Here is a 12,214-nt window from a genome sequence, read left to right as displayed (position 1 = left end):
CATCTGGAGATGAGTGTCATATAAAGCAGCCAATAAATAAATAAATAAATAAATAAAAGAAGAAGAATGGTTAAAAGGCTTGATTAACTAATTGTTGGCAGGTCCATTTACCATCCTTATTGAATCAAAGCTTTACCCTCCTTTAAATGCGGGGGTCTGTTACTCATTGCAGCAATGTTTTAGATTCAGCATATTAAAAGCTGCAAATATTTGTGTTGGGTTTTCCTTTGTGAGGCATCTACAGCCATGTGCGACAGTGAGTACATTTAGCCACAGCGAGTGCATTTAGTCACAGAAAGATCCTGTAAAATCATAGTAAATGACTGTACTTTTCTTATAAGCCACACCCTTCATAGGCATTTCTCAAACACTTTACATAGAAATTTGCTCAGTTTAACAGAGATCAACAAATGCAAATATTATTTCATTTGTTTTTATAAACTAGTAGAAATAGCAGTAATATAGTGTTAATTATATTAGCAGGACCTACACCTTAATGCAACAAGTTAAAAATCATCTGGCCATTCATAAGTACTGTGAGTGACAGAGTAGAAAGTAATAAATGTAGCACAGAGCCAGGAAGACGATAAAGTGACATGGAAATAGATCATTAGATGAGCAGGTAACATTTTAAAATCTGTGATGTTACGATGTCTGTCTTTTTACTTTTTGCAGATGTGTGCATAGCTGTGATGTAAATCTCTTCTAATCTTTTCTTGTGAAAATCTTTACTCTGTTTTAACACTTTTTTGCAACAAGATTTGCACATAAAGTTTTATTTTAAAAGAATCCTGTCCAAATGGCAACAAATGAATGTCTTAGAAAAATTCTTCCAGATTGCATTACCACTACAATTTTTATCAAAAATAATGGCAATTATGATCATGTTTATAATGATAGGAGCTAATATGTTTGGAAGGCTTGCTAAGCTTCAAGCACTAATGTAAGCATTAACTATTTTTACATCTACTTGTAGCTATCTGTTTATATAGAGTGACCACCAGGTCTGGAAACACAAATGATACATAATAAATGATTCACTGATATTATGTTACATTGCAATGCTTTTCAAAAGTAGTGTTTGATTTTCCAGACTTTACGATCACATTATAAGAATCATGTAAGGTAGGTACTATGATTAACCCAGCTTTACCTAGGAGGGACCTGAAGTGCAGCTTATTAACTTTACCAAGGATTTAAAAAGTGGTTAATTCAAGAGTTGAATCAGGGAGTCTGGTTTTAAAGTTTACACTCAAGATCAAAATGCATTATTATAGATTTTGATATATAATTTGATTCATAATTCATCTTAAACACAAGTAAAATTTTATTTGCCCTATATTCCTTAATGAGATGAAGAAGAGGAAGCTCACATGTCCTTTTGAAAGGAGGCTTGGCAAACATATATCCACCATCCCTGTCCCTTTGTTTGTGGCCTAGGAGATTGTTACACCTTACAAAAATGCTCTGTAATAAGATTCAGGACGGGTGATACAACACTTGTGTTGCGAGGAGGGAGAGGTAGGTAAAAGAGGAAAGGAAGATTGTGAAAAGAGAAGTGGAAAAACATAACTAGCTGGAAGCTTGTGATTTCGAAATTTTCTGTGGTGGATCAGTTTTTGGAAGGAGATCAGATACAGTTTGAGGATCAGGAAACTGATTTCTGTAAAACAAGCTGTTTCTGCCAATGTGGTAAGGGTATGTATAACTCATTTCTTAGATCCTTGATCTAGGGAAAAGTGTAACACATAGTGAATGATGAAATTCAATTCTACTACAAATGAAAATGTTGTTACATTTGAGAATCATTATCCTGGGTAAAGTAGTAAAAAAGATAAATAAGACATTCATCCTAATTTAATGTAAAACAAATTTGAAAAAAATAAATGATAACTAAAGAATTTCATGAAGGTATGATTGTTACTGCATATAATATGCTTTCTACTAAATTTCAATGGCAGTTTATGTTTACCTACTTACATCTTAAATAATTATAACACGGGCATCATAATTCCTCTTATGAGAGGAACTGTTCTTTCTGATAAAATACATTAAAAATCTACTTAGATAAGAGAAGACTCTTGGTCATAAATGTTATCAGGTGTTCAGATATCAGGAGAAGAAGTCTCCATAATTTACACCATGAACCAAATTTGAACAATGTGTTACTTTTAATCCTACAACAGAATCTGGAAAAATGAGTGACAAAGAGAAAGAGTGGGGTAAAGGCAGACTGAAGTAAAAAAGATGGAGAGAGGCCAGAATAGATTATTGGAAGAAATAAATGACATGTAAAAATGATCATTTCTACTATTTGATTTGATGTTGTTTGCACTGGTAGTATGTGTATATCTTCCCATATCTTCTATTGCAGAAATCTTTAATGAAATCTACTATCCGTGTGAGTGGATTTTTTTTTACCAGGGTTATTTCAGGGATCAATGCAAAGCAGAACAACTTCATGCAATAAAGAAGAGTCTGATTAAAGGCAAATTAACAAGGACATTGCAAGCATATTCATGAAGATTTCCACCATTTTACAGGAAGAATAATAATATGGAAACCTTTTAATGATGAAGGAATACTTGTAGACTTTTATGACACTGAAGATGAGACCCTCAAGACACATGATCAAGTACCATTACCCATACTTACTTATTTAAGCCAGTGCCACATTTAGGTCCCTGCTTCATTGTGCTGTGGTACATGTAAGGTAACATAAATGGCAAGTTATGCTGACCTCATTTGGTTGAATTTGAATTACTTTAATTGAGAACACTGCTCATTCTACAGCAAAATGAGCGTAGGCATTTTGTAAACATTCTGTTACAAAAGTGAATCTTTTGAATCTTTAATTATCGCTTACAAGTCATTAATTGTGTCTCTCATACACAGGGCAGTATACCTAATTTGAACTATGAGCAATAAGACAGTATGGTATAAAATTTCAAACAGATAATAAGATGATCATTTATAAAATTGATTTATGAAGCACATTTTAAAACACTAAAAGCGTAACTTTTCTGGTGTATTTCATGCAATTTATAAATATATTTATTGAGTTTATGTAATATAGTAGATATTGCTTCAGTTTCAGCTGGATTAAAATTTAAATGCAAAAATTAAACTATTAAATGATTAGAAATTTATACGTTAATATATTTACTATTTTGGAATCTGAAAGAACTTTCCACAAGATTACTCAACTTTACTGATAACTAGAAATAGATGCTTCTGTTGCCAAAATTCTGTCTAGTCAGAGATATTTCCCCTTATATTTTTTCTGTCCCACTTCTTACCCATCTGTCAAGTTTCAGTCAGCTGAATGATTATATAAATAAAACCATGTGAATAAAAACTTGTAGTTAGAGGAATTGAACTATTACAAATCACATAGTTGGTTACGAAGAACTTCAGATGACGTTTTATTTCTGGCTCTTATCTTTAGGTCAGAGAGTTGCAGGCAGCTATTTCAGAATCTCAGAGTTGGAATGGACCTGAGAAATGTTGTAGAAAAATCTTCTTATTTTAGAGACAGAAATTAGGAGTTCAGGAGGGTTCTGTGATATGCTTTATATTCCACAGCAATGGTAGATGAGCTAAGACTGGGAGCTCCCTCTCCTAAGTCTCCGTTCTGTATTCCTTTTATTATGCTAAAATGGAAACATACAGAATTCAAACTAATATACATAATTCAAATTTATATTTTTAATCTCCATAAAGATTGTTTTTTTCTACCTCTTTATTACTGGAATTGACGTTAATTTACACCTTAAACTGCACTCTTACAAAGAAAAATAACTAAAAAGGCAGCCATCGACTTTTCACAGAAAATCTTTCCAATGCTCTGCAAGTCCTATGAGACTAGGGTAATGAAAACAGTGCACTTTTAAACTTGGACCTTTCATTTTAAGCTATTTCCAATTTATCTCCTTCAAACTCGCAAATATATGTTACAATTTATAAGTTGAAAACAGACTTGGAAAAAATATAGTGTATTCCTCTCCATGTTCACATGAAGACGTGACTGGTACACACAGATAGTGGGAGGGCAAATCCCGTTCTTTCCTGGTAAGTGAATTTTCTCCCATTGCTCTCTCTTTCCTATATATTTTTATTAAGCAAAACTTGAACCTTTTGAAAATTGATCTGGCATTACTTCACATAAAAAATATCAGGAAGGCAAATCCAGCTGTCAGATATAAGCAGGCATTTTGAGCATTCAAACCTTCTCTAAGGAACAGTGAGTCATGTGAAATGTAATGTGCAAAGGAAGCTGACACATGAAAGGACAGAACAACAATGATGAGTTCCCAAAGACATGCTGTGGGAGAAAGAACAATTATAGAGGGTCTATTTTTGGGTCCAGCAGTATGAACTGGGAATTTGAAAATCACAGCTTAAGTACAGAAAGAGGAATGATGTCACCCAGCTTTGAATTTAAGAGAAAATAATTTAGTAGCCTTTAGCTTTAATTTATGTTATTATCATTTATTGGGATGATACATTATTGAATTGCTAAACTTTTGCAGTCTAAAAACAAGTTAGACAGAACATTAAATTTCATAGGAAAAGGGGGGATGAAGTATAATTGCATAATTAATATTTTATTTGCCATGGTACTATAATGGCAAACATAAATAACAAGACAAACCCATCTGAAACACCAATGCCCCCAAAGCCTGTAGTTAATGCCCAGGATTGAAAATGAAAATCCCAATATTGCCAGGGAGTTCCAAAAATATTTAAAGTCATTTAAAGTTTTTTCCTTTGTTTATAAATAAGGTATCATCTTATGCTCCAAGTATGAGAAAGTTTTACATCCATTCATGTGAATGTAATAGTGACAATATGAATAGGAAATAAAGAACTCTATAAAGAAAAGAAATTTAGTTCAAATGAGCGATTTCACCCTATTATTTTATAATGTTAAACATATGTTTTGGTATATATGCATATAATTACAGTTATAGTATGTTTTATATGGTGTTTATATATAGATATAATGTATGATGACTGTGGCTAATTTCACAAAATAACTAATATTAATCAATTTAATAGGACACATTCAAATTAATTTAACACTCCCAGTAGCCTGGCCAAGGGAACAACAATATGGTGACTAAGTCCACTGCCAAGGTCCCAAGGAAATCATTTTTAAGTTTGACAAATGTTCATAATTCCATCTTTATCAGTACTGCATTGGATTGCCTTTTAAGATTTTCTTTTATTCTAAAGTTAACTATATATCTTTCTATGAAATATTTCTTACTATTGTTAACATGGTCTTCTCCTCACCTTTACTGGAAGTGCAACATGTTACTTTCAGTAGCTTATGAAAGTTCTTTTGTAATATAGGCAATACCTGAAAGTAGGGCCATCCAAAGTTTTGACAGGTGGTAGCACGAGTGGTTGGTGTATCATCGTAGGACCCTAGATGACAAGAGAACATTTCTGTGAATTCGGTGACAGTATTAGTGGATAGGGAGATTTCCCAGAATTTAAAGTTAAATACTAGTGTGTTTATTTGTTAAAATCATAAACATATATATTTCAAATGATACTTTTGAAAGGAAAGTTGAGAGGAGACATGTCAACTATATTCAGGTTGTCGCCATGCTAACCTGAAGGTAATCAGTAACTTTGTTCTTGGCATCATCTGTCCTAAGATTGGGAACTTCAAGGGGCACAAACATGGAGGCAGATAGTGCCTGTTGTTTAAGGTTTTAGCCTTAGGAAGATGTGTCATCTATGTATGCATAGCTCTGGTCTAGGAGCCGGGAATATGGCAGTCACTGCTCTCATGGAGCTTATATTATAAGGAGAAAACAAACAAACAAATAAATAAATTTAAAAATCTCCAATGTTGATAAATGCTATGAAGTAAAATAAAACAGGCTAAGGGAAGATATGGAGAAATGTATGATGGTGGTATACTAGATAGAATAGTCATAAAAAGCGTCTCTGAAAAGCAGTGCCCTGAAGTAAGGGAGCACACCATGGAATGTTCGGGAGAATGGTCATTTCTAGAAGAAAGGATGACAGAGTCAAAGGTTCTGAGGCAGGAATAACTTAGCTAGTTCAAAGTACAGAAAGAAAGTCAATATGGTTATAGTGCAGTGACTGACGGCAAAAAGAATGCAAGAACTTAGTCAAAGAGGGAGCCAGAGGCCAGATCTTGTCAGTAATAAGTTTTAATTCTACATGAACACAGGATGTTACTAATAAGTTAAATTTGTTCCCTGTCAAACAAAGATTGAAGTTACATAAATGTAGTTTACATATGTTCTTTCAGGCTCAAACTAGTGTTGAAAGCAAGATATAGCTAGTTTACCTTGCTTTGTATTTACACGCTTTTGAATTTTAAGAACTTGAAAAATGTCAGAATTACATTTTGTGAATTATTCATCTCAATTAACTCGTATTGCCATTTGAAAAGCTTTTAGTGATCTTGAACTTATGCAGCATCAAATTTCTACTATACCTAACAATAATCTGAGTTATTGTCAATAATTTTTAAAGTCAATAGAGATGTTTATGTAAACCCTCAGAAGTACTTAGAAAGCTTGTTATTAAAAGTAATTCTGCAATAGAATATTTTGTAAACAAAAAAACCACTTCTAATTATTTTGAAAAATTACCTTGTAAATTTTTACACATTCATATGTTTATATCACTAAAAATTGCCTAATACATGTAATAATTAGAATCATGATGTGGTCATATTAATCAGGTGTATATTTTTACATTAGCAAAAAAGCCTGCATATACAGTCATACACTACAGAAAAATGTTTCAGTCGAAGATGGTCCACATATATGACTGTGGTACCATAAGATTTTAATACTGTATTTTTACTGTACTTTCTATGTTTCACTGTGTTTAAATACAGAAATACTTACCGGTGTGTTACAGCTGCCTACGGTATTTAGTACAGTAACATGCTGTAGAGATTTGCAGTCTACTAGCAATAGTTTTCACTATGCAGCCTAGGTGTGTAGTATGCTGTCCCACCTAGGTTTCTGTAAGTATATGCTGTAATGTTCAGGCAATGACAACCTTGCTTAATGACACATTTCTTAGAACATATCCCGACCCTTACACGACACCTGACTATATTTAGAATCTGAATTTTCTGAAAGCTATTTTGGAAAAAATAAAAGTTCTTGTTAGTCTTAGCCTTTCTTGGCATACATATGGAATTCAGCAGGTTCAAAGTTGATGTTTATTTTGAGTGTTTTCCCAACTTGCTAGAAAATACCACTAGAAATAGAAATAACTGAGAAGCATTGTTTTTGTTTTTGTTTTTGTTTTCCTGCATGGCACTTTTTTCATCCTAGCCTAAAATGCTATGAAAGAATGTTTCCAGCTTTTTAGGGTTAGGGACATGTAAACAGTCACTTTTGGTTATCAGAAAATTTATTGATGAGTTGATTTTGGTTAATAAGTATGTTGCATATATTAATACAGTTACAATGTATATGTCAACATGTACTTAGTCTTTCTTCTTAAAAATACCAGTTATCTGTAGTATCAAATTATGTACTAAAAATAGATTAATATTCAAGAAGAAAAGACACAAAGAGACCATTATCAAGCCCCAATGCAAATGATAAAAATACCTACAGAAAACTCAAAACAAAGAACTAATTTTGTTCAAGTAGCAAAACTGGCTTAAGTGATTGGAGAATAGAATCCTAATCAACGAAACTGGGAAAACACAGAAAGGAAATACAGCAAATAGGGATAATTCCTAGACTTTCTTGATATAATGCTGCCATGGTGAAGTATAACAACTTAGCTGAAGAAAAAATATATAAACCTAAGCATATATATGATGAGAAAATCAGAACCTTGAAGAAATACACTGGTTATATTCAGCTATTGGCTATAAAGGCAATCAAGTGAATGCAAAAATGAGGAATTATGTGAAAAAACACAAACTTCAATGTTTTCTATGACGTTTTGATGTGTAAGAATTTTTTATGATAGGTAGACACAATCAATCTCAGGAGATTTGTAAGCTTCAAAATTATTGTAAATGTGCAGTTAATTTTTAAAAATAGAACATATATATATACCCCTGAATGGAATTATTCATTTTCCTCCTCTCTTTAGATTTCAAAGGATATTTGGATAGATATTTGATGTAGTTTTTGAATAAAGATAAATAGAAAGTTAGGGCCATGATTCAAGACATTTCTTATCTGTGTTCTTGTTCATAGTAAGAAATATTATTCATAACATTTTAAAAGCAATAAAATATATTTTTTCCTTTCCCTGAACCATCAACCAAAGAGAGATAGTTAATCCTTCTCTTAATAGTTATAAGCAAAAAGTGACTTAACTATAACCCTGCAACATTAAGTCACTGCCATTCAATCAGAAACAAATGTTTCAGAGGAAAATTTTAATTCATTTAGCTTACAAATTCACTGTGACTCATAATAAGGAAAATGCAAATTAAAACCACAATGAGATACTACCTTACACTCAGCAGACTAGCAAAAATTAAAAAGTTTGACAATAATACACAGTATTAGAAATAATATGATGCAATGGAAACCTCATACACTGTTGGTGGAAGTATAAATTGGCATAAGCACTTTGAATTGCTAGGATCCTGAAATTCCACTCATAAATCCTCTTTTTTAAAAAAATGGATATATGCGTACCAGGAGATATATTAACAAAATGTTCATAGCTTCATTGTTTGTAATAGCAAAACTATGGAAGCAATCCAGATGTCCCTCAGCAGGAGAAAGGATAAATACATTGTGTTATATTCATACAATGGAACACTGTAATAGTGAAAGGAAAGAACCACAGCTATACCCATTAACAATGATTTATCTCAAGAACATAATGCTGAATGGAAGAAGCAGGTCTTCAAAGAATAGATTCAAGATAATTCCACTTTCATTAAAGTATAAACGAAAACAGAAAAATAAAGTAATAGTTTGCCCAAAGACCATATGTGGTAAAGTCATAAAGTAAAACAAAGAATTGATTAGTACAAGCCTTGGGTAATGGTTTACTTCTGAGGATGTCCATATGAGTCAATCAGAGAAGAACATGATTGAAAATCTTGGGTCTAGGCATACAGGAGTTGATTTATTTAAACAGTATATGTATATATGATATACCCTTCTTGTTTTGGTATAAAGAAATACCTGAGGCTGGATAATTTATAAAGGATAGAGGTTTAGTGGGCTCACGGTTCTACAGGCTGTATAAGTATGCCTCCAGCATCTTTCTGGCAAAGCCTCAGAAAGTCTATAATCATGACAAAAAAGAAGAGGAACTGACATCTCTCTTGATGAGAAAGGGAACAAGAGAGGGAGCAGAAAGTTTCCATACTCTTTTAAACAATGAGACTTTGTGTGAACTTACTAAGGGAGAGCTCACTTACCATCAAGGGAATGGTTCCAGGTCATTCATGAGGAAGCAGTCCCCATGATCCAATCTCCTTCCCCCAGGCCCCACCTCCCAAACTGGGAATCACATTTCAACATTCAACCTTCATATGAGATTTGAAAGGGACAAACAGCCAAACTATATCAGTATGCTATACATAATATTCTACATATAACACATTTTTTTAGTTATAAAATATTTTTGTAGAAAAGTATGCAGAGTATGATTCCCTCCTATAGAATGATGTATTTGGCATGAATCTATGGATCAAAATATATGAAATGTAATTTATTAGAGAAAGGTCAAGGGATCTGGGTAGGAGACGGAACTGCCTTATACTGTACTGATCCTACTTGAAAGTTTATTATGTGATTTAAATGTATAAGTTCTATTTGATTTCAAGTTATATTCCTATATATATATATATAAAGGATTTTTGGAACAGCAGTCATGACTAAGCCTTGAATCGAGAGGTGTGTGTGTATGCATGTGTGTGTGTGTGTGTCTGTGTCTGTGTGTGTGTGTATTTACCCCTGAATCTGATGAAGGTGAAAGGGGTCTACAAATTTGTAATTTGGATTATTACCAAGCTCCTAACTTTTAAGTTAAAATGATTCAGACAGAAAAAAATGTGCCACCAAGTCACAGAACTAATCATTCTCAGCCCAGAATTATAATGGAAAGTATTATATACTTATTGTTATTCATGGGTAGTTCAATATACATTTATAGTTATTGTTTAGTAACTTATAAAGACAATTTTGATTTAAACATGTGTTCTATTTACTGTCTTATTTTGTTATCGTGAGTTTGACTCTATTGTGTTATTATGCCTTATTCACACAACATCCAGAGTACAGAAAAGAGAACACTGTCTCAGGACACACATGCATCATTTAAGCATCACCTCCATTGGCCTGTTGAGACATCCCAGACTAATATAGTGGGTTCACAATAAGCTGAGGGATTTTCACTTTACCAAACAGCACTGCTGCTTCAAATGTGCTATGATCAATGTAGCCCAACCTGTTGAGGTCCTGAGAGACGGAGTCACATTTTATGATCCCTCCACTTAAAAGCAGAGTAATTATCTTGACCAATTGGGTTAAATTCTTAAACACAAGGCAGTGATTACCACCCTGGAGGAGGTATTTACTTTTTACAATTTTTTAAGCAAATACTTTTCAGTTCTTATCAGAAGTAATAACACTGAGTCTTAACACTTACCATGTTCCAATCAAAAAGGCAGATGAAGATTTACCATCCAAAATTTTAGACCAAGCATCTGTAAGATATTTGCATACCAACTAAAAATGGTACCCATTCAAGTATCCATTGTCTACGGCTGTTTATCCAAAGCATCTCATCTTAATTTATGAGATTCAGCACTGGGTTTTTATATTCTAACTTTTCTAGCAAATAAAATGGCTTATTGGACTAATATCTTCTTTTACGGCTCTCCTTTTGTCTTCTCTCTTTTCCTGTCCTTACACATTGCTCCCCTTTTCTTTTTCTGGTTTCTTTTACTTTCAAATTTCAAAACTCTTTCTGATCTTTTAACTTGGTAAGCAATGATTACTAAGTTAATTTTGTTCTTACAGTCCTATCTTTTTATTCTACAGATAATTTTTCTGTGTATACTCTGATCTGGTTGGCTTTTCACTCTGCAATCTTGTTCCTTCCATTTCTGATTTCATCAACTTTTGGGTGAATCTCCCAAGCCTTCACACTGCCACACTGAAACAAAATGCACTGCTCTGGATTTACTCAAAGAGAGCAAAGTTAAGGATGTGTAACATTTAAAAATGTTAAATTCAATTTTAAGAACATAGAATTGTAAACTGAGATACATATAAACATGGAGAGCACATCTACTTTAGAAACATCTGAAGTGAGGAACTAGTTAGCAATAGGAATTAATTAAAACAGGACTTATCAGAGACATTTGCTTGTAAACATCATGAATTAACAAAACTGATTTAAGGTTATATTTCATGCTGTAGAGCCTCCAGTTATATTGCTGGTGTTACTATCAGTCTCTGGAATAGACATGCTTAACACAGTCAAGACAATCCAACATATAGAGAACTAAAAAAAAAAAAACCTACTAAAAAAGATTGGATTTTATACATACCCTAAAATCCACTCTGCAATAAAGAGCAATTGTAATAATTAGTAAAACTATTTAAAATTTATAGAGAAGGTTTTTACATCCAATTTATGATCAAACAATTATTCAGACTGCAAAATAAACTTACTTCAAACTGCAAGTAGTATTTTGTTAGAAAAGGCTCTCAAGAATATTTGATGTCACCACTGAATCTAGATGAGAGTGAACAAATATTTTGGCACAGCCTTTTTCTAAACAGGAATACTGGGAGTAACCATTTGTCATTGTAGGGACTGGTACTAGCCTGAGAAAGTGTGAAGTGTCTCCTTACTGTGAAAAATTAGTCATTGTTGCACTCAAATTTTAAGGGCAAAGTATAGAAACTCAAATTTCTTTCAAGGCTTTTATTTATGTAAAGTTTATTTTAAGTGTCTTTTACATTATTTCATCAAGCTTGTTCAGATGAGAAATTTCTACTCTTTTGTCTTTTTAAAGACAGCCTTATTTAATTATTTTTTTTTTCTATTTTAAGCTCCTTAGGATAAAGAAACCATGTTGTAGAATACTGAGTTATCTTGCCATATATAAAATTACCAGAAGCAAATTGACTAATTTTAAAAACAAAATATAGCTTTTTAAAGGGCATGTTTATCTTTATGTTTTGTAATAATAACTTTATCATATGCT

General features: G+C 32.6%; 1 protein-coding gene across 3 annotated transcripts in view; it reads right to left on the bottom strand.

Annotated features, from left to right (window-relative positions):
* CALCRL (calcitonin receptor like receptor) overlaps positions 1 to 12,214 on the bottom strand; it is a 106,102-nt gene that overhangs the window by 83,163 nt on the left and 10,725 nt on the right. For 2 of the 3 annotated variants that reach the window (XM_074399373.1, XM_010351591.3), the window contains exon 2: positions 5,366 to 5,433. The exons of the other annotated variant lie outside the window; for it this stretch is intronic. The gene's annotated coding sequence lies outside the window, so the exon portion shown is untranslated. The remainder of the gene's footprint in view (positions 1 to 5,365; positions 5,434 to 12,214) is intronic. 3 annotated transcript variants of the gene reach the window in all.

The sequence above is a fragment of the Saimiri boliviensis genome, chromosome 5 (assembly GCF_048565385.1).
Source record: "Saimiri boliviensis isolate mSaiBol1 chromosome 5, mSaiBol1.pri, whole genome shotgun sequence".
In the NCBI taxonomy this organism is placed as follows: domain Eukaryota; kingdom Metazoa; phylum Chordata; class Mammalia; order Primates; family Cebidae; genus Saimiri; species Saimiri boliviensis.
Note: the sequence above shows the minus strand (reverse complement) of the source record. Positions and strands in the feature narration are given on the sequence as shown.